Below are 20,297 nucleotides of genomic sequence, written 5' to 3'. Positions count from 1 at the left end.
TAGGCAAGTCACCATTGCCCCAGGTACAAAATAAATACCTATATAGAACAACATATAAACTGTTTTGATTGTAAACACAGAAAGATGGTATGTCAGATCCCATTCCCTTCCTTTCACCTCTACTGGCAGACCCATTCAGGCATTGACCACCCTCCCAATAAAGAAGTAGCTCCTTGCATTTTGAGCATATCATGAGCCCCCTGTAGCTGAATTTCTTTCCATATTAAAATGACTAGCTTCTTGATCGTTACAAAATATCTGAATGTTTCTATCATGCTCCCCTTTCCTTGAAAGTATCAGTAGTAAATACGTATAAGAGAACAAAAGACCTTAACATTGTCTCTACAGTGTAAAAAAAAAAAGAAATATAAAAAACTAAGAGGGTAATATTCAGGTCGCGGAAGTCAGCATTTTCATGGATGACTAAATTAGATCCTGGATATTCAGCGCCGGGTCATGTGTGGGCTCAAGCACTGAATATAGGAATAAAGAAATAAAGGAATCCTGTGCCGAAGGAATGGATCCTCAGGAGCTAAGTCAAGATCGGGAGGCGGGGCTGGTGGTTGGGAGGCGGGGATAGTGCTGGGCAGACTTATACGGTCTGTGCCAGAGCCGGTGGTGGGCAGCGGGACTGGTGGTTGGGAGGCAGGGATAGTGCTGGACAGACTTGTATGTTCTGTGCCAGAGCCGGTGGTTGGGAGGCAGGGCTGGTGGTTGGGAGGTGAGGATAGTGCTGGGCAGACTTATACGGTCTGTGCCAGAGCCGGTGGTTGGGAGGAGGGGCTGGTGGTTGGGAGGCGGGGATAGTGCTGGGCAGACTTTTACGGTCTGTGCCCTGAAGAGCACAGGTACAAATCAAAGTAGGGTATACAAAAAAAGCAGCAAATATGAGTTATCTTGTTGGGCAGACTGGATGGACCGTGCAGGTCTTTTTCTGCCGTCATCTACTATGTTACTATATGAGGGACCAATTGTCCCACTGCTAGCTACCAGGCTTGGTGGGCTCCAGCTGAATATTGGCAGGAACAAAATAACTATTTAAAAGACTTCTGAGTCCTCTCCCATCCCTGAAACAGCCCCCTACCTTTCCTTCCTCCTCCCCCAGCCTGTGACAATCAGAAGCCCTCTCCCCCCAGAACGTTCCCCCAACCCAGGCCACATTAGATCCCTGGTGGTCCAGTGGGAGCTATGGAGGCTGCAGTGAATCCCACTCGCTCCTGCCCCTAGTGGCAGCATCTTCACTGCATATTGCCAACTCCTCCCTGAGCAATTTAATTGGGCAGGAGCCTTTCCTGACAGCTTACATTGTTTTGAGTATTGGGCTGTAAAATATGTAGGACCAATGGCAGGTTCTGCGTCATTCAGAAGAACCACAGTTCAGTTACCAAGTTGAGTCTTCTACACCCCAAGTCATCTGGGGATGGCCATGCTGCAAAGACAGAATTCACAGTCCCCTCAGGGAGGGGTAGTGTGAGTCATTGCTTGGAGATGATACTGGTGGCTGGATTCAGAGCCCACAATCATCAAACTCTGGAAAAATGCTGGGGAGGGGGGATTTTGTACATTGGAAAGAATTCATGGATAGTTGTGAATGAGGGCCTGTAGGGCCAAATCCCATCCCTAGTTCAAACTGAAAATTATTCAGAAGCAGCAGCCCAGCGGTACTTCCCACCCCCAGCACACCGTTATATCTGCTTCACTTGCCACACAGCCATTTCTTTAAAAAAAGAAAGACCAGTTAAAGATTAAACAAAAGGTATTCCTTTTCTCTTTTACTTATTGATCTAGACCAAGAGGCTAATGCATGGAAAGTTTGTATTGTTTTATACTTTATTCCATCAATTAAAATTGCGACAAATAAAATATTCACACATATAAAGTCGTGGGGAAGGGGCGGGGGTGGGAGAAATCGAAAAAACTGATTGACGATGTTGGGTATGTTGTTGGAATGTCGATTTTGTATACTGAGCCATGTTGTATGAATAAGTCAAGCTGATTTGTATTATACATATCGTCAATAAAGCAGTTTAAACATAAAAAAAGAAAGTCCTACCTTTTACTCGCTGTGGTAAAAAGAGGCCTCAGCGTGCGCGAAAAACATGCGCCGATGCCAGCACAGGCCCCCTTTTGCTGCAGCTTGGTAAAAGCGGCCCTATCTGAACGTAACACATAACTTCAGCATATTGTAACCTGGCTTCATGAGAATAAACTAGCTCTGAATCCGCTAAAATCAAAATGATCCCTTTCCTTAGCAAAGGTCAAAATATTCTTCCTCTTTCAATATATCTAGATGGGATTTCCATTCCCATAGTGCATTCCGTTCGTCTTCTCGGAGTACTTCTGGATAACAATCTCTCATTTCACTTACAGATTTCAACAGACGTACAACACTCCTTTTATAGGCTTAGATTACTACAATCTGTTTATTCGTTAATTTATCCCTCTGCATTAAACACTCTTATACATTCCCTTGTCATAAGCCAATCAGATTACTGTAACTCACTTTACATTGTTCAAAACACGGCCATCAAGATTATAAATGGGCTTAAAAATATGATCATGTTACACCTCACTTGATAAAAGCTCACTGGTTACCAATTACCAGGGCTTTTTTTGAGGGGGTACTTGGGGATACTGAGTACCGGCACCTTTTCCATTGTCTGCTAAAATTGACCTATGGACCTCAAGTTTTAATGAAAGAGCTTAGGCTCTACGCATCAATTCTGCCTTCTCATAGGTTCTGTGACTGGTTGCAGAGGGCCTGGCTATTGTGGGGAGGGTCCCTCAGTGATTACCCCCACCCCTGAAGGGTGGCCTAGCATTTGAGTACCGGCACCTTTTTCACTAGAAAAAGTGCATTGCCAATTACACACTGCATAACATACAAAATTCTACTATTAGTTTTCAAAATCTGCTCCTCCAACAAACCATACTTAGCTCGCTATCCAGTCCCATATGTTCCCACTCATCCCCTTAAAAGTGCATAACACCATTGCCTCAATGTACCTACCTATACAGATAAACATCACGAGCACACTAGACACAGTATTTTTTTTTTTGTTCAAGCCCCAGAATTATGGAACTCATTACCAATTCATTTGAGACAATGCCATTCCTTGGATAATTTCAAAGCAGACTTAAAAACCTCTCTTTTTAAGGACGCTTTTCCTATTGATGCTTTTCCTATAATACCAGTTCTACGGCCCTTGCAGTTCCGCTGTGACTCTGAGAGTAAACTCATTTACCCTGATGTTCCAACCCTTCCCCATCTATATTGTAATTCTACCCCCCCCCCCCTTCTGTATCATGTCTTGTCCTGTCTTGAATTCTATTCTTCAATTTTAGATGGATTTTTCAGTAGGCGGGATAGAAAGTGCTAAATAAACTTGAAAGGCTAGAATCATAATCTTAAACTGTATCCTAAACTCAACTTGTAATCAATGGTATCATATTAAAACGGGGGGGGGGAGAACATGATCCTTGGAGATGGGAGAGGTTCCGAGGGATTGGAAAACGGCGGAGGTGGTCCCTCTTCACAAAAGTGGGGATAGAGAAGAAGCTGGAAACTACAGGCCGGTAAGCCTCACTTCGGTTATTGGAAAAGTAATGAAAGCCATGCTGAAGGAAAGGATAGTGAATTTCCTGGAAGCCAATAAGTTGCAAGATCCGAGACAACATGGTTTCACCAAAGGGAAATCGTGCCAAACGAATCTCATTGAATTCTTTGACTGGGTGACGGGAGAATTAAATCAAGGACGTGCTATGGACGTCATCTACTTAGATTTCAGCAAGGCTTTTGACACGGTTCCCCACAGGAGGCTCTTAAATAAACTAGACAGCCTGAAGATAGGACCCGAAGTGGTGAACTGGATTAGGAACTGGTTGACGGACAGACGCCAGAGGGTGGTGGTGAATGGAGTTCGCTCGGAGGAGGGAAAGGTGAGTAGTGGAGTGCCTCAGGGATCGGTGTTGGGGCCGATTCTGTTCAATATATTTGTGAGTGACATAGCCGAAGGGTTACAAGGTAAAGTTTGCCTTTTTGCGGATGACACCAAGATTTCCAACAGAGTGGACACCCCGGAGGGAGTGGAAAACATGAAAAAAGATCTGAAGAAGCTAGAAGAATGGTCTAACGTTTGGCAATTAAAATTCAATGCGAAGAAATGCAAAGTGATGCACTTAGGGAGTAGAAATCCAAGGGAGATGTATGTGTTAGGCGGGGAGAGTCTGATAGGCACGGACGGGGAGAGGGATCTTGGGGTGATAGTATCTGAGGACCTGAAGGCGACGAAACAGTGCGACAAGGCGGTGGCCGTAGCTAGAAGATTGCTAGGCTGTATAGAGAGAGGAGTGACCAGCAGAAGAAAGGAGGTTTTAATGCCCCTGTATAAGACGTTGGTGAGGCCCCACCTGGAGTATTGTGTTCAGTTTTGGAGGCCGTATCTTGCGAAGGATGTTAAAAAAATGGAAGCGGTGCAAAGAAAAGCTACGAGGATGGTATGGGATTTACGTTCCAAGACGTATGAAGAGAGGCTTGCTGACCTGAACATGTACACCCTGGAGGAAAGGAGGAACAGGGGTGATATGATACAGACGTTCAAATATTTGAATGGTATTAATCCGCAAACGAATCTTTTCCGGAGATGGGAAGGCGGTAGAACGAGAGGACATGAAATGAGATTGAAGGGGGGCAGACTCAGGAAAGATGTCAGGAAGTATTTTTTCACAGAGAGGGTGGTGAACGCTTGGAATGCCCTCCCGCGGGAGGTGGTGGAGATGAAAACAGTAACGGAGTTCAAACATGCGTGGGATAGGCATAGAGGAATCCTGTGCAGAAGGAATGGATCCTCAGAAGCTTAGCTGAAATTGGGTGGCGGAGCAGGTGGGGGAAAGAGGGGGTGGTGGTTGGGAAGCGAGGATAGGGGAGGGCAGACTTATACGGTCTGTACCAGAGCCGGTGCTGGGAGGCGGGACTGGTGATTGGGAGGCGGGAAATACTGCTGGGCAGACTTATATGGTCTGTGCCCTGAAAAGGACAGGTACAAATTCAATTCAAGGTAAGGTATACACATATGAGTTTGTCTTGGGCAGACTGGATGGACCATGCAGGTCTTTTTCTGCCGTCATCTACTATGTTACTATGTTACTATGATCAAATTTTCATATGTAACACAGCTGAGTTTTGCAGAATTTCGAGTCCCTGTATAGTGCATATTGCAATAATCTATCCTTGAAAATAATAGAGAATGTAGAAGAGTATGGAGAGTACTAGTAGCTAAGTAGCTATAAATCGAACAAAGCAGACTCAGAACATGAAAACAGGATTTCATTAATGCTGAAACCTGAGAGCTAAGCTGAGAGTCAATGAGTAAGTAATTGGAGTAACCAGAATGTCAAATAGCAATAAATCAGAAGTAGGTCAAAAAAGAACAGCCAGTGAGCTAACAAGTAATTGTTTTATCAGGATCTAGAGCTAAACGGAGGAGCTGAAGCCATGACGCAATAGAGCTTAAACAAGTTTATAAAGGAGATAGATCAATATCGTCCAAGGCAATAACATAGAGCAGCAAAATGTCATCTGCATAAATTTGAAAGAAAATCCCATACTCCTGAATTTTCATTGCCAAAGGGCTCAAAATTATTTTAAAAGTGCCTTATAAAATTACCCCACAACAGGTACAACATATGCCTTATTAGCCTAGCTGTCGCCTGAGGTCAATTTTCAGAGCAGCTCCTGCAGGTAAGAAGTATTTTTCCTATGTAAACTGGCCTTATGAAAATTGCTCATCCTGTATATAGGTAAAAATGTGCATGTACTTCCATAAAATGAAGTTTATTCTCTGTAATATGGTGGAGCTGCTCCTGGAATGGGGAGAGGTTGCAGAAGAAAACAATGCATGTAGTTTTGAAATTCAAAACTATCCTTTAAGGGCCCCTTTAACCAAGCTGCAGTAAAAGGAGCCCTGTAGTGGCACTGGCACAGGTGCAGGAGGTGTGCGATGAACCACAGTGGGTAAGGGCTCTCACGTGTAACTGGGCAGCCCTGGCGGTAATCAGGTAGCGCCAACTGCCGGGTAAGCCCCCAGCACTAAAAATATTTTTCAAGAACAAGAAATGGCACATAGTGGGGGAAGGAACTACTGCTAGGCTCCTGCGGTAACCGGCAGCAGTGCTGAATTGATGCGCAGCAAGCCCACAGTAGGGGGTTCTTCTACTAAGCTGCGGCAAAATGGAGCTTGCACTGGCGTCAGCGTGTGTTTTAGACATGGGTTGAGGCCCCCTTATACCCCAGCGGGTAAAAGGCTGTTTTTGTTTTGTTTTTTTAATTTTAAGGAAATGGCTGCGTGGCAAGTGAAACACTTGCCGCACAGCCATTTCAGGGGGGGAGCACTTACCGACACCCATCGAGGTAGCGGTAAAAACTCCCATGCTAAAACAGCGGTAACCGGACAGTGCATGGCACTGCCCAATTAATGCCGGGTAATATTTTTGTAGCGCTGGAAATGGCAAATGCTGGCGGTGGGAACTACCACCGGGCTGCTGCAGTAGCCTGGCAGTACTTCCTGTTTAGCGAGCGGTAAGCCCGCATTGGGCTTACTGCCACTTAGTAAAAGACCTCCTAGGTTTGCTGTGCCATTGTAAAAGGGACCCTAAATATGCTAAGAAATGGGCTTAGTGCATCCTAGCATGAGCCTTTCCCACCTGCTAAGCCCATTTCTAAAGTGTATACAAAATATCCTAATTATAATTTTTTTAAATTTAATTTTACAAGCCGTGTGCTAACGTTAGTATTAGTACATGGCAAATGAAAAAATATTAACACAGGTGCACTCACCACCTCCTATTTAGGTGGCACTGAGGGCTTCAGCATTATGGACGCCTTAACCAGTTAGCATGAGCTGTCAGTACGCTAACTGCTTAATGTATCCATGCCCTCTTCAAAAAATAAATAACATGTGCTTACCCCCAGTTCTATATAGTGTGTCTAGAGTTCCGCGCACTTCTGTGCCTGAACCTAGTATTCTATAACTACATGCGTAGATTGTTTTAACAAGCTGTTAACCGTTGTTAACAGCTCTTAACAAGCAATAACAAGCACTAAGTAAAATTTAGAATTTATGCATGTGCATTGCTAAGTGCATTCTGTAATGTACTGCGCCTAAATGGGCGTTCCAAAATCTACACGCATTGTTATAAAATATGGGCAAGTGAATGTAAATCTATGCGCAGGGATTTACACCAGCTTTTCGCTGGCATAAATGGACGTACGTAGATTTAGTCGCATGAACATCTAAGCGTATTCTGAATACCGCACGTAGATTTATGCGCGGCATTTAGAATACGCTTAGGCGTGATTGCCTAACGCATGTTAATTTTAGGCACCATATATATATAATCGGGCCCTTAGTGAATGCAAACAAAAAAAATACCACAAGATGCTTTAGTCATTTAGGGCTCCTTTTATTAAGTGGTGGTAAGCCCAACGTGGGCTTCCCGCTCACTGTATAGGAAGTACCGCCAGGCTACCGCAGAGCCTGGTGGTATTCCCACCCCTAGCGCACTGTCATTTCCGGAGCTACAAAAATGTATTTTTGTAGCGCTGGAGTGTACCCAGTGGTAACGCGGGAGCCCTTACTGCCACCTCAATGGGTGATGGTATGGGCCCCTTCCCCCCCCCCCCCCCCCCACCGAAATGGCCACACAGCAAGTGCTTTACTTGCCGCCCGGCCATTTCCTGTAGGAAAGTGAGACTTCCCTTTTACCAGCTGCGTTAAAAGTTTGTCTTGGGACGCGTGTAAATCACGCTCTGACGCCAGCACATGCCCCCTTTTGCTGAAGCTTGGTAAAAGGGGTCCTTACGCAAGCTAACCCTTAGCGCACCTTAGTAAGAGAACCCCTATGCTTGATCATTTGTTTGAAAAAAATTACCTACAGAAAAAGTATGTGCAAATCTCTGTGGGTATGTTTTCTTTATAAAGTTCTAAAAATAAAAGCATGTTCTTTCACTTTGAAAACTGATTCAAAATACAGAGGTAAGAAGTACCAACAGACTTTGAGGCAATACAGGCAGAATGAAAATTACCTACCATATTTCTGAATTTAATAGGCAAATATATATAGAGACCCTTATTTTAGAAGCATCTCCATGTGTAAATAGTGGCATAACGCATAAATGCAAGGAGGCATTCACACTGTCAGAGCACGGGAGGTGCATGGGCGATGCAGACAATTAGGTGCAGCGCTTACATAATACAGTACGTTATGCATACCCTCGCAGCACCTGCTGATGGTGGGTTGCATTAGTCTTCTACAACAGAATCTGAGTGCTCAAATGTCACTGAGCTGCATCAGGGCACCTAAAAGGAAGCGCCCATTTATACAGTGCTTTGTAAAAGTCTTCAAACACTTATACATTTTTCATATTCCACTGTCTTAAAATATAATTAAAAGGGTACTAAGGTACTATGTAAGCCACATTGAGCCTGCAAATAGGTGGGAAAATGTGGGATACAAATGTAACAAATAAATACAGTAGGAGTTTTTTATTCAATTTTTATTGAAATTTGCAACAACTGATTGCTCTACATCGGTTATTCTTATTTGTTGTGTTTGTGTAAAAGTAGGAGTTTGTTTCACTGATCTGCACAATACATTGTACAACGTGAAAGAACAAATTAGAGAAATATTCAAAAGGTAACTAAGAAGCTTAAGAAACCAAAAAATCTTAATTGCATACATCTTTCCACTCTCTGCACTGCAAACTCAAATTAGCCGTTTCCAAAACCTGTATTAACAAGGTCCATAATAGTAACATAGTAAATGACAGCAGATAAAGTCCTGTATGGTCCATCCAGTCTGTCTATGCTTATGTTTATTTAAAAACTTGCTTTATCACTAAGCTATAACAGGTCACAGCGGATTACAAAATAAAATACAAAAAATAAAAAAAGGAACTCAACCAGTATCAAATCACAATAGTTGAGCTGATTTGAATACCTCCCTGGATGAAAAATCAAACTGCTTTTGTTGTACGATGTGAATTTGAAGCAAAGGTCTAAACAAGCTGAACACAGAGCTGCTCAGAGAATTCCAGGAAAAAGTTAATTCAAAGGTACAGACCGGGGGAATGCTAAAAGAATACGTCTGTGTCAACTGCAAACTGCCTCACTCCAAAATTAGTAGGCAAGGGTTAAGGAAACTTCTGAGGAAAGTGACTCTACAAATGTCTCTGGCTGAGACGGGGAAATGTTGACCATTTGAAAAAATGAAAACATTACTCCACAAACATGATTTGTTTGGAAGTGTAGCAAGAAGAAAGCCACTGCTAAGGAAAAGCCATAGAAGGTGATGTATATAGCATTTGCAAATACTAAGGAGGAACTGCACACGGATGGGATGTTTTATGGTTCAATGAGACCAAAGTGGAACTGTGTGACCTCAATGTGATATGTGTGACAAAAAAACAAGCAGCACATCACACTGCTAACAGCATCACTACAGTAAAGCATGTAATGGTAGCATTATGTTGTGGGAGTGCTTTTCAGCACTGGAGACTGGGAGCCTTGTAAAGATCAAAGATGGATGATGGAATGTACAGGGAGATCCTGGAGTAAAATCTGTTCCAGTCTGCCACAGACCTGGACCTGGGGAGAACATTCACTTTTCAGGACAATGATCTCTAGCACAAAGCACAAATAAAAATGGAGTGACTTACCAAGAAGAAAATGAATGACCTCAATCAACCTAGTTACATCCCAGACCTGAATCCAACAGAAAATCTGTTGCAAGACTTGAAGATTGCAGTCCACAAACAGTCCCTGGCCAGCTTGAAAGAACTTGAGCTATTCCGCAAAAATGGGCAAAAATTGCAGCATCCCCTACTTATCTTGAATGACTTCTGGCTTTTATTGCTGCAAGACGAATCCATCGAGTGTTGAGTTAAGGGATGTGAATACTTGTGTAATTCAGTGAAACATATCTCTACATTAATGTATTTTGAATTCTAGCTTTTAGACAGCGGAATGTGAAAAATGCACAAGACTTTTACCAAGTACTAAAGTACACCTTCAAGGTAAAAAAAATTAAGTTTCACATAGAACTAACTGAACCTACTTTACAGTAACTACAGTACTACATGGGTCTAAAAAAGGGAAAAGGAAAAAAACATCAAAATTCTTTGGGACCTCTTGATATGTCCTATATATTTGGTGCAAACAGGACACCAAACACAAAGTTAGTATTTATTTCAAAAATTTCTATACCACCTATAAATATTATTATAATTATTATTATATTATTATTACTATAACTATTAGCAACACATACATCCACTAACAGGGTCATCTCAGAAGCATTCTCCCCTATGGAAAGTTTACTAAAAACCCAGACTTTGGAGGGTAACCTATATAGACTCTTTCACATCTATATGACAGAATACGCATTTAAAGGGGCAAATTTTATATTTGGTGCCAAAAAAAACATGCTTAGCGCTATTCTATAAACTTCACCTAAAATTAGGCGCAGTTTATAGAATACGCGTAGTGCCCATTCCTGTGACTAAAATTTAGGCGTCACCATTTATGTCAACTAAAACCTGGTGTAAATGCCCGCACCTAACTTACTCCCCCCCCCCCCCTTTTACAAAGCCGGTGCGGTGAATAGGCTGTGTCAGCGTTGCTGTGCAGCTTTGTAAAAGAGGGGGTTAGGTGCGGATTTGGCATCCTATATAATAATTTACACCTCCGTCTGGATGCCTGGGTTCGTAACACACTTCCCATTGGTCCGCCCTCGGGATGACGTCACAGGGCGGACCAATGGGAAGTGAGAGGGAAGGAAAGCCAGCACCTGCCACCGGAAGTCTCTCTCTCTGTCCCCTCGGACTGCAACGACAACCTGGGAAGGGAAGCCAGCACCAGCCGGCGGAGGTCAGTACACAATCCCCCCCCCCCCCCGAGTTCCAGCCCCATCCCCTCCGAGTTCCATGCCCCCCTACCTCCCTCCCTCCCTCTTTCCACTCCCGTCCGAGTTCCATGCCCCCCCTCCTCCGAGTTCCACCGCCCAGCGCCTCCCTCCCTCTCTCTATCTGTGCCCTCCGAGTGGAAGCAGGACGTGTGCGGCTGCCCCTCCCCTTCGTAAGTGCTGGCTGTTATTTAAAACTTCTTACCTCCTGGTCCGCCGGCAACAGTGAAGTCAAGCAGGCACAGCACGGCGCTTCAGACTGCCTTTGCTTCTGTTTCAGCTGTGCCTCTGGTCCTGCCCTTCCGCAAACAGGAAATGAGGGCGGGACCAGAGGCAGAGATGAAACAGAAGTGAAGACAGTCTGAAGCGCCGTGCCTGCTCGACTTCACTGTTGCCAGTGGACCAGGAGGTAAGAAGTTTTAAATAACAGCCGGCACTTACGAAGGGGAGGGGCAGCCGCACACGTCCTGCTTCCACTCGGAGGGCACAGAGAGAGAAGGAGGGAGGTGCGGGGGTGTGGAACTCGGACAACAGTGGGTGCATGGAACTCGGAGGGCAGGGGAAGAGAGGGAGGGAGGGGGTCCTGGAACTCGAAGGGGAGGGGGGCTTGGAACACGGAGGACAGAGAGGGAGGGAGGTAGGGGGCATGGAACTCAGAGGGGAAGAGGCCTGGAACTCCGAGGAGAGAGAGGGATGGGCACATGGGGGTGTGGAACTCCAAAGACAGGGGTGCAGGGAACTCCCGGGGGGGGGTAAGGGCGGAGGGGGGAGGAGGGAGCGGCCAACGCAGGTCGGCCTGCGACTGACACAGAGAGGGAGGAGCCGGCGTGTAAAGGAGAAGAGCGAGGGAGGCAGTGACCAGGGGGTGGGCCTTGAACTCGGAAGAGAGGGAAGCAGGGGGGCCTGGAACTCGGAGGACACAGACGGGGGCCTGCAACTCAGACGACAGAGACCGAGGGAGGGAGAGCTGGAACTCCGAGGAGAGGGGAGCATAGAACTCCGAGGACAGGGGGGTTGGCCTGGAATTCACATAACAGGGAGGGAGGCAGGAGGCCAAGCTGCAACTGCAAGGAAAACCTTGCTAGCGCCCATTTCATTTCTATCAGAAATGGGCCTTTTTTACTAGTATTCTAATAGTGCACAGAATTTTTAGGAATGTCCACGACCCACCCATGCCACACCCTCTTTTGAGACCTGAACATTAGAATTTACGCATACCGCTTTCCAGAATACACTTAGAAAGTTGCACTCGTAAATTCTAATCAGTGCCAATGTGCCAAAAATTGCTTGTTGGTGGCCAATTATCAGTGCCAATTGGCTTGTTAACCAATTAAGCTGCGTGCACAATTTGGCACCAAACATATAATCTGAGGGAAAACGCTTCATAAAAATTCCCACCTGTGTAAAAAGTACATGCAATGACAAGAACATTCACAATTTTATGCAACATAAATGTAGATGTATTCAGGGATACAGTTCGGGTAAAGTATGAGCACAGTCACCATTTACATGTGTTATGAAACACACATGACACTTACACCTCCAAAGCAGGTATAAATGTACAAGAGTTCATTTTACCCCGTTTGTACTATTTTATAAAGAAACGTTAAGTGTTTATGTATCTTCATAGAACAGGATCAAAATACATGCCTAATTGGCCTTCCTCTCTAGGCAACCTGTTATAAAATTGCCTTCCACATACGCATCTCCCTAAACACAATGCTGTAGTTACATCTCAAGAATACCTGTGGAATCTACTTTCCTATCCAAGTAAATCAAAGTTTAACTGGCTAATTTTTTCATAAAGTAAAATTTTTGTTTACTTTGAGCCACATATATTGAGGACTTTTCCCATTGATACAAAATGAGACACCCTTTAGTACATTTGGCTCTTTGGGTTTCTTTCTGTGAAAACACCAGTTTCCATGATCCTCTTTTATGAGGCAAAAAACACAAGATAGAAGCGTGCCCGTGAAATCATTCTCCAGAGATTTAATTAGCCTGGATGCAACAACAGATTTTGTAGAGAGCCTGAGAAGGGGGCAGCCCACCACCAGCCAGAACAGTATGGTAACATAATCCAGATCTAAGAACAGCCACCCCCCTACCCAATTTTATATAATTTCACAGAAGGCGATACTATAAAATGAATATCTCACACCTTTTATATAACTGCATACTCTTTTTAAAGTTTATTTCTTCCTCTCATTATAAAAGAAAACCTTTGAAAATACAAATCCTCTATTGTTTAAATTTGACTCTTCTATTTACAGGGTGGAAGGACACATACAGTCTCTTCAGTGCAGTTCTCTCAGCAAGACAAAGGTCATTCTGTAAAAGGCAAATGGCCTATCCCTCTTACTCCAACTGCGTGCTTACAATTCCTATTTGAAAATAAAAGTCAATGCAGACCTCCAGTAGCATGCCTCGTCATTTAAACTTTTCAAAAATAGCAAGCCTCCACCACCTTCCACTAAATGAACATATCAAAGGAAATAATGGAAATCTCTTACAAAAGTAAAACTGCAGAACCCTTCAATGGTACACTGGACAGAGAATATGGATCTTATCTATAACTGCCTATGTAGTAAACTGATTACAGTAATTTGCTCCATTCCAATTACAGAAAATTCAAATTTAAGGGCGAGGTGAGAGAGTTTACTGTATTTTGTGCGTTTTTTCCTCTTGTACTTGGGCCTAGAATAATCTTTCAAGTAAATATTCTGAAGTGCAACTGAATATCTGGTTAGCAAAATCAGAAATCAGGGCCAGCAATTGGTTGAAAAAATAAATTCCAAACCTTAAATAAAACACAATGTCAGAGTACAGATTATTTAACATAAAGAGAAAAGAATCATTTCACTGTTTCCAAAGACAGTCCTAGTAACTTGCTCTTGGTTGCATCTTTGCTTAAATAGTTTAAACACAGTGAAGAGTTTTGCATCCCACAGGTAAACAGCCTTACCCTTTCCAAGTTAACCATTGATCAGGATTGGGATTATGCACCATATAAAGAATTAAACTACAATACTACTAGATGGGTGATTTCTAACCAGAAATCTTCCACTAGCCCCTCACTGTTAAAGCTGCACTTTCACTTTGTCTCTGCCTCTCTTCATAAAAATTAAATCACAACAACCAAAAGTGCAACTGTTGTAATTCTGTGGTGTGAAGAGCAAAGACAACAACGAATGCACAGAAAGAGTAATGGATAATAATATTAATATCGGATTCAAGGGGCCTGCAGGGTGCAATCAGAGCAGCTAGAAGTGGTGATGGTGGCTATGATATTCTTAAAAGAAGAGGACGGCTTGTCAGAAACACTCATCTCCTGTGGCATCCTGGAAACTACAAGTGATTGTTTAAAATCTTTGCAGTGCAATGCACTCCGAAACAGATTTCTTTTTCTGACAGTGAAAGAAAGATTTTTAGCAGCCAAGAACATAATCAGATTATTATTTCTCACACAATGTTCTGGAGAATTTGTATGGTTGTGCAATCCTGTTCTGTTTTTCTTAAGGAAAGAGTTAAGTTTGTTTATTTTTTTTTTTCAATGACCAATACGGTTTTATTTCACTTTTGTATTAAGGAACCCAGGACGAAAATTTGCCTTTCACTAACTGTGGAGAGTCTGATAGTTTGTTTACTACAAATAAATGCCCAGTAAGTTGCTTTTGTAATCTACATCTTTTCCTCCATAGGCTGTTTTCTGGTTCAACTCATCTGACTCCTCTTGATCCTTGTTGGCAGTCAGGCAGGCTTCTTACCCCCCTCTTCCAGTTCCAATGTCTCCTCTTTATCCTGTTCCCCATCTTCATCCTTTACGGCTATTTATCTCTCAGTATATAGCGTCAATAAAACTGTCAGCTGATCATTTCATTACCGATCCCAGCCTTCCTTTATCTCAATTTAGACTCCCATTCAACTCCCCACCCCCATCCGACTCTTTGTCCTAATTTCTAATGCTCTCCCAGAAAGAAACACAATTATTTTCTCACAGGTCAAATATGGACCTAATTAATTCCAGGCAAATTAAAAAAGTAGGTCTAAAAGTATCCAAACCTCGGATAACTGAATAAACAAAGGATCAAAAGTAATTAAAAAGAAAACTAAAGCAACAGCAAAACAACAAAACAAGAAACCCCAGCTGCCCTTTTCCATGATCTAACGCCTTCACACTTTTAAAGTCACTGAAATTTCAGCTTGTCACTTTCACTCATCAACCTCATACGGTGCTCTGGAAGTCTTCTTGCCCCCCGAAATCACTCCTTAAGCTGCCATCCTCTAACCCATTTTCTGTGAATTTTCTCAGATGCAACAAGTTGCCGAGACCGAAACTTCGGCTCCGGGGAAAAAGAGCGAGCGGAAATCTCTCGTCTCTCCTCCTTTGTCCTCCACTGGAGCTGCTGCCCTTCCCCTCCCCACCCCACCCCACCTCTGCCGCGTTTCCCCTTCGGAGATATCTTTTGTCATGTTCCCCCTCTCCCTTTTTTTTCTTCTCTTGTTGTTTCTCTAGTCTTTTGCCCTCTCCATGCCCGTGCTCACTGCTCCTTATCCCTCTTATTTGATCTATCCTCGTCCCTTTCCTCTCTCTCTATTTCCCCCTCCTCTCTTCCCCTTCCCAGAGCCGATGGCAGGATTTGCTGACCTGCAGGGCCGCTGCTGGGGGAGTGGATCGCAGGGTGGGGGAGTCACCAGGCTGCCGGTCTCACGTCTCTCTTCAGGTCCAAGGAAACATTGCACCTCGGCGGGCTCTGCCGAAGGAACAGACAGGGATTACTACGATGTTTACAAAGCTCTCTCAATCCCGGATTCACCTCCTCCTCCGGCTGCTCTTTAGTTTCTCTTTGCAGAGATAGGGCTAAACAGATCCTCCCAAGCCACAACATTTTTAATGGACACCGAGAAAGAGAGAACATACACAGAAACATAAAAAAATAACCCCAAAGTTTAGGGAAGAAAGTTTGCAAGCAATATTTTTAAGGATGGAGCGGCGGGAAGGAATAAGCAGTATTTTCTTTGCTTGATCAGCTGAGGTTTATATGTCTTGTTTTGCAGGATCTGTCGCAAAAGCAGGAAGTTGGGAGTCTGGAAAAATGTAAAAAATGTGAAAGATTGCAATTCCTGAAAGCTGACTCAACAGGGAGAGCGAGAAAGCGAGGGAGAGGGGGAGAGAGAAGGAAATTCCTCCCAGGCTAGAGAAACTCACCTGAAACGCACAAAGAGGGAGGTGGAGAGGCAAGAGGCTGTGTGGATCGGGGGGATGGGGACCTGATTTTAAAATAAAAGTGAGGTTTTTTTTCCTGGAGTTTGCGAGGAGAAAGTCAGGAATTTGAAGAATGGGGATTGGTATGAAATGAACGCAGCTGGGAGGAGGGGTTTCTGAGTTCACGTAACAGAAATTGGGAGGAGACTCGAAGCTCAGGGGCACAGTTGTCGGGCATCGCTCGCTGGTGACTGATGAGCAAGACATGGAAAAGAGGAAAAAAAAAACCCTTACCAGCACACAGGGATCGGGCAGTAGTAGTGAATAGAGGGCAGGGGGAGGAGACAGGCCGAGGCTGGGAAACTTACAGTAAACACGGAGCGGAGCCAGGCAGGAGGAAAGAAGGGAGGAGAACGGGAGTGTTATACAAACTGCCATTGTACTACTACATCCAAACAGCGAGCATGCTAGCCGAAAATCTAACAGGAGGTTTACAGGACAGGAAGTCTGAGTAAGAACTGTCCTGACAAACAGAAACTGAATGTCTTACTCCACAGGCAAGCACAATTCCTCTGTGTACTTCAGAGAAACAGAGTTAAAAGTGGGCTTGCCGAAGGTCAGACAAAAGCCAGGACAGGAAGCCAGGGGTTAATGGCTGCCAAGCATCGCAGACTAACAGAGCGAGTAGACTTGCAGGGAGCACCCCAAGATAAAGCTATACGCTAGTAAAACAAAACAAAAAAATAAGAGTTCTTCAGCTAACTGGTAAAGAATTTCACATTTACAACATGTCATAGAACCTCAATGCTTGGATCTGAATTTCAAATGGGCCCGTTTACATAATAACATAGTAGATGACGGCAGAAAAAGACCTGCACGGTCCATCCAGTCTGCCCAACAAGATAAACTCATATGTGCTACTTTTTGTGTATACCTTACCTTGATTTGTATCTGTCATTTTCAGGGCACAGACCATAGAAGTCTGCCCAGCACTAGCCCTGCCTCCCAACCACCGCCTCCCACCACCGGATCCGCCACCCAATCTCGGCTAAGCTTCTGAGAATCCCTTCCTTCCGAACAGGATTCCTTTATGTTTATCCCACGCATGTTTGAATTCCGTTACCGTTTTCATCTCCACCACCTCCCGCGGGAGGGCATTCCAAGAATCCACCACTCTCCGTGAAAAAATACTTCCTAACATTTTTCTTGAGTCTACCCCCCTTCAATCTCATTTCATGTTCTCTAGTTCTACCGCCATCCCATCTCTGGAAAAGGTTCGTTTGCGGACTAATACCTTTCAAATATTTGAACGTCTGTATCATATCACCCCTGTTTCTCCTTTCCTCCAGGGTATACATGTTCAGGTCAGCAAGTCTCTCCTCATACGTCTTGTAACGCAAATCCCATACCATTCTTGTAGCTTTTCTTTGCACTGCTTCAATTCTTTTTACATCCTTAGCAAGATACGGCCTCCAAAACTGAACACAATACTCCAGGTGGGGCCTCACCAACGACTTATACAGGGGCATCAACATCTCCTAGCTATGGCCACCGCCTTGTCACACTGTTTTGTCGCCTTCAGATCCTCAGATACTATCACCCCAAGATCCCTCTCCCCGTCCGTACATATCAGACTCTCACCGCCTAACACATACGTCTCCCGTGGATTTCTATTCCCTAAGTGCATCACTTTGCATTTCTTCGCATTGAATTTTAATTGCCAAACCTTAGACCATTCTTCTAGCTTCCGCAGATCCTTTTTCATGTTTTCCACTCCCTCTCGGGTGTCCACTCTGTTACAAATCTTAGTATCATCCGCAAATAGGCAAACTTTACTTTCTAACCCTTCGGCAATGTCACTCACAAATATATTGAACAGAATCGGCCCCAGCACCGATCCCTGAGAGACTCCACTACTCACCTTTCCCTCATCCAAGTGAATTCCATTAACTACCACCCTCTGGTAGTTAATGGAATTAACTACCAGCTAATTAACTTTTAGCGCAAGGGCCATGCACTATGATTAGCGTGTGGGTTGTTTATCTTTCTGCCCTCTCCTTGTGCATGGAGGCCACTTTTAGCATGGCTGTAAAATGGCCACGTGCTAATTTCCAAATTAGCCCTTACCACTCTCCACCCCTCCAAGTGTGCACAGATGCCTGAACTACTGCAGCACACCCTGCGGCAGTGCTTACCACCACAGTAAAAGGACCCCTTATTTAAAGTTTACTGCTTCCTTTCAGTTTTCTGTAGTTGCGCTTAGTCTCTCAGTTTTTCATTGTTTTCGCTTCCTTCTGATTTCCCGTATTATGCTGAAATCCATGGACTTTTACGGCAATGCAGTGTCCACCATTTTCAGCTCCTGTGCTGTACATATTTAGGGACTCAGCCTGTGCAGAAAGTCTGTATAAACATAAGTGGTTTATTAAAACAGTTACCCGACATGGCCACATTTCGCCCTCAGGCTGAGCCAGGGGTAAAAACTAAAAACATACATTTATTTTATTTATTTATTTATTTATTTAATACCTTTATACCCCACATTTTTCCACTAGTTGCAGGCTCAATGTGGCTTACACAATCACAAGGGTAAACTGCAATAAAGTATAATATCATTAAACAATGTCATTGTAAACTATAGTCATATACATATCTAAAACAACAGAGATAATATAAGATAATAAAAAACATGAGGGTTCATATATATTGATGTAACAGTTTGAAAGTAAACTAAGTAACAGTAGGAAGGTATGCCTTCTTAAACAGTGTGGTCTTTAAAGATTTCATGAAGTCTAGATGATTCTGGGTCGATCTCAGGACTTTAGGCAGAGCATTCCATAACTGTTTTCCTATGAATGAGAAACTGGATGCATAGGTAGATTTATATTTGAGGCCATGGCAATCTGGATAATGTAAGATTAGATATGAGCGGGAAAAACTAGAACTATTTCTGGGTGGTAGATCAATTAGATTTAACATGTAACCAGGAACCTCACCATAAATAATCCTATGAATCAAGGTGCATGTCTTAAAGGCAATACGTTCCTTAATAGGAAGCCAGTGTAATTTTTCTTGAAAGGGCTTGGCAGATTCAGATTTTGATTTGCCAAAGATCAGTCTTGCAGCTGTGTTCTGTGCGGTCTGAAGTTTCTTGATGAGTTCTTTGCAACCTACGAAGATACTGTTACAATAGTCAAAGTGGCTTAGTACCATTGACTGTATCAAGTTGCGAAAAACATCTGGTGGAAAAAAAGGTTTTATCCGTTTAAGCCTCCACATTGAATAAAACATTTTCTTTGTGATGCAATTTACTTGGGTTTCCAGGGTCAGGTTCCGATCAATTGTGACACCAAGTAGTTTTAGGCTATCTGAAATAGGGAAATATATATTCTTAACAACCAACACCATTAAAACACAATGAATAAAAAATTAAAATTAACTTAAAATATCAAAATTAATACTTACATACAGAGGACATGTATATTCAGTGTGACAACGTGTGTGTTGAGAAACATAGAATAATATAACTTTAAAAACAGTATGTGCATCAGTGTTTCATGAATTACATCACTAATATAAGATAACCACTGACGTATATGGTCAATACAAAATTGTGTATCTAGCGCATAGTGCTTCAAGAGAGACATACTGTTCAATGATTTGCCATAGATACCTACCTAAAAGGGTAATCTTTTGTTTGTTATGGCTGCATTGGTGATTCGAAGAAACTATTTCTGGTTTGAAGAATCTTTTTATGAACAAATCCACAGTGTGGCTATGGGTGCAACGGTCTCCCCTACTGTGGCAACTTTATAAATGGCCGAATTTGAAGAGAACAAGTTATATGGATCAAATCATTTTGAGAATGTATGCCTTTGGAAGCGATATTTGGACAACATCTTCTTTATATGGAAAAGTACGGAACATCAATTATTATACTTTGTTCAATGGTTGAAACAATTAGATTCTAATCTACAATTTGAATTACACCATTCTACCAATTCTATTAATTTTTTGGATCTGCAGATCCAAAAGAGATCTGAAAGTTTTTTTGTAACTCTGTATAGGAAAGATGTAGATCGTAACAATTATCTGAGATTCCACAGCTTTCATCCATACAAACTTAAAGCAA

The 20,297-nt window shown here is 43.2% G+C and overlaps 1 protein-coding gene across 3 annotated transcripts in view; it reads right to left on the bottom strand.

Annotated features, from left to right (window-relative positions):
• Positions 1–16,326, bottom strand: part of TEAD4 (TEA domain transcription factor 4) — a 346,867-nt gene extending 330,541 nt beyond the window's left edge. For 2 of the 3 annotated variants that reach the window (XM_030214440.1, XM_030214441.1), the window contains exons 1-2: positions 16,169–16,326; positions 15,608–15,713 (exon numbers count right to left, since the gene is read on the bottom strand). The gene's annotated coding sequence lies outside the window, so the exon portion shown is untranslated. The remainder of the gene's footprint in view (positions 1–15,607; positions 15,714–16,168) is intronic. The other variant, XM_030214439.1, reaches the window with a different exon arrangement.
• Between the last annotated feature and the right edge of the window lie 3,971 nt (positions 16,327–20,297).

Source organism: Microcaecilia unicolor, chromosome 9, assembly GCF_901765095.1.
Source record: "Microcaecilia unicolor chromosome 9, aMicUni1.1, whole genome shotgun sequence".
Lineage (NCBI taxonomy): Eukaryota > Metazoa > Chordata > Amphibia > Gymnophiona > Siphonopidae > Microcaecilia > Microcaecilia unicolor.
This window is presented reverse-complemented; position numbering and strand designations above follow the sequence as displayed.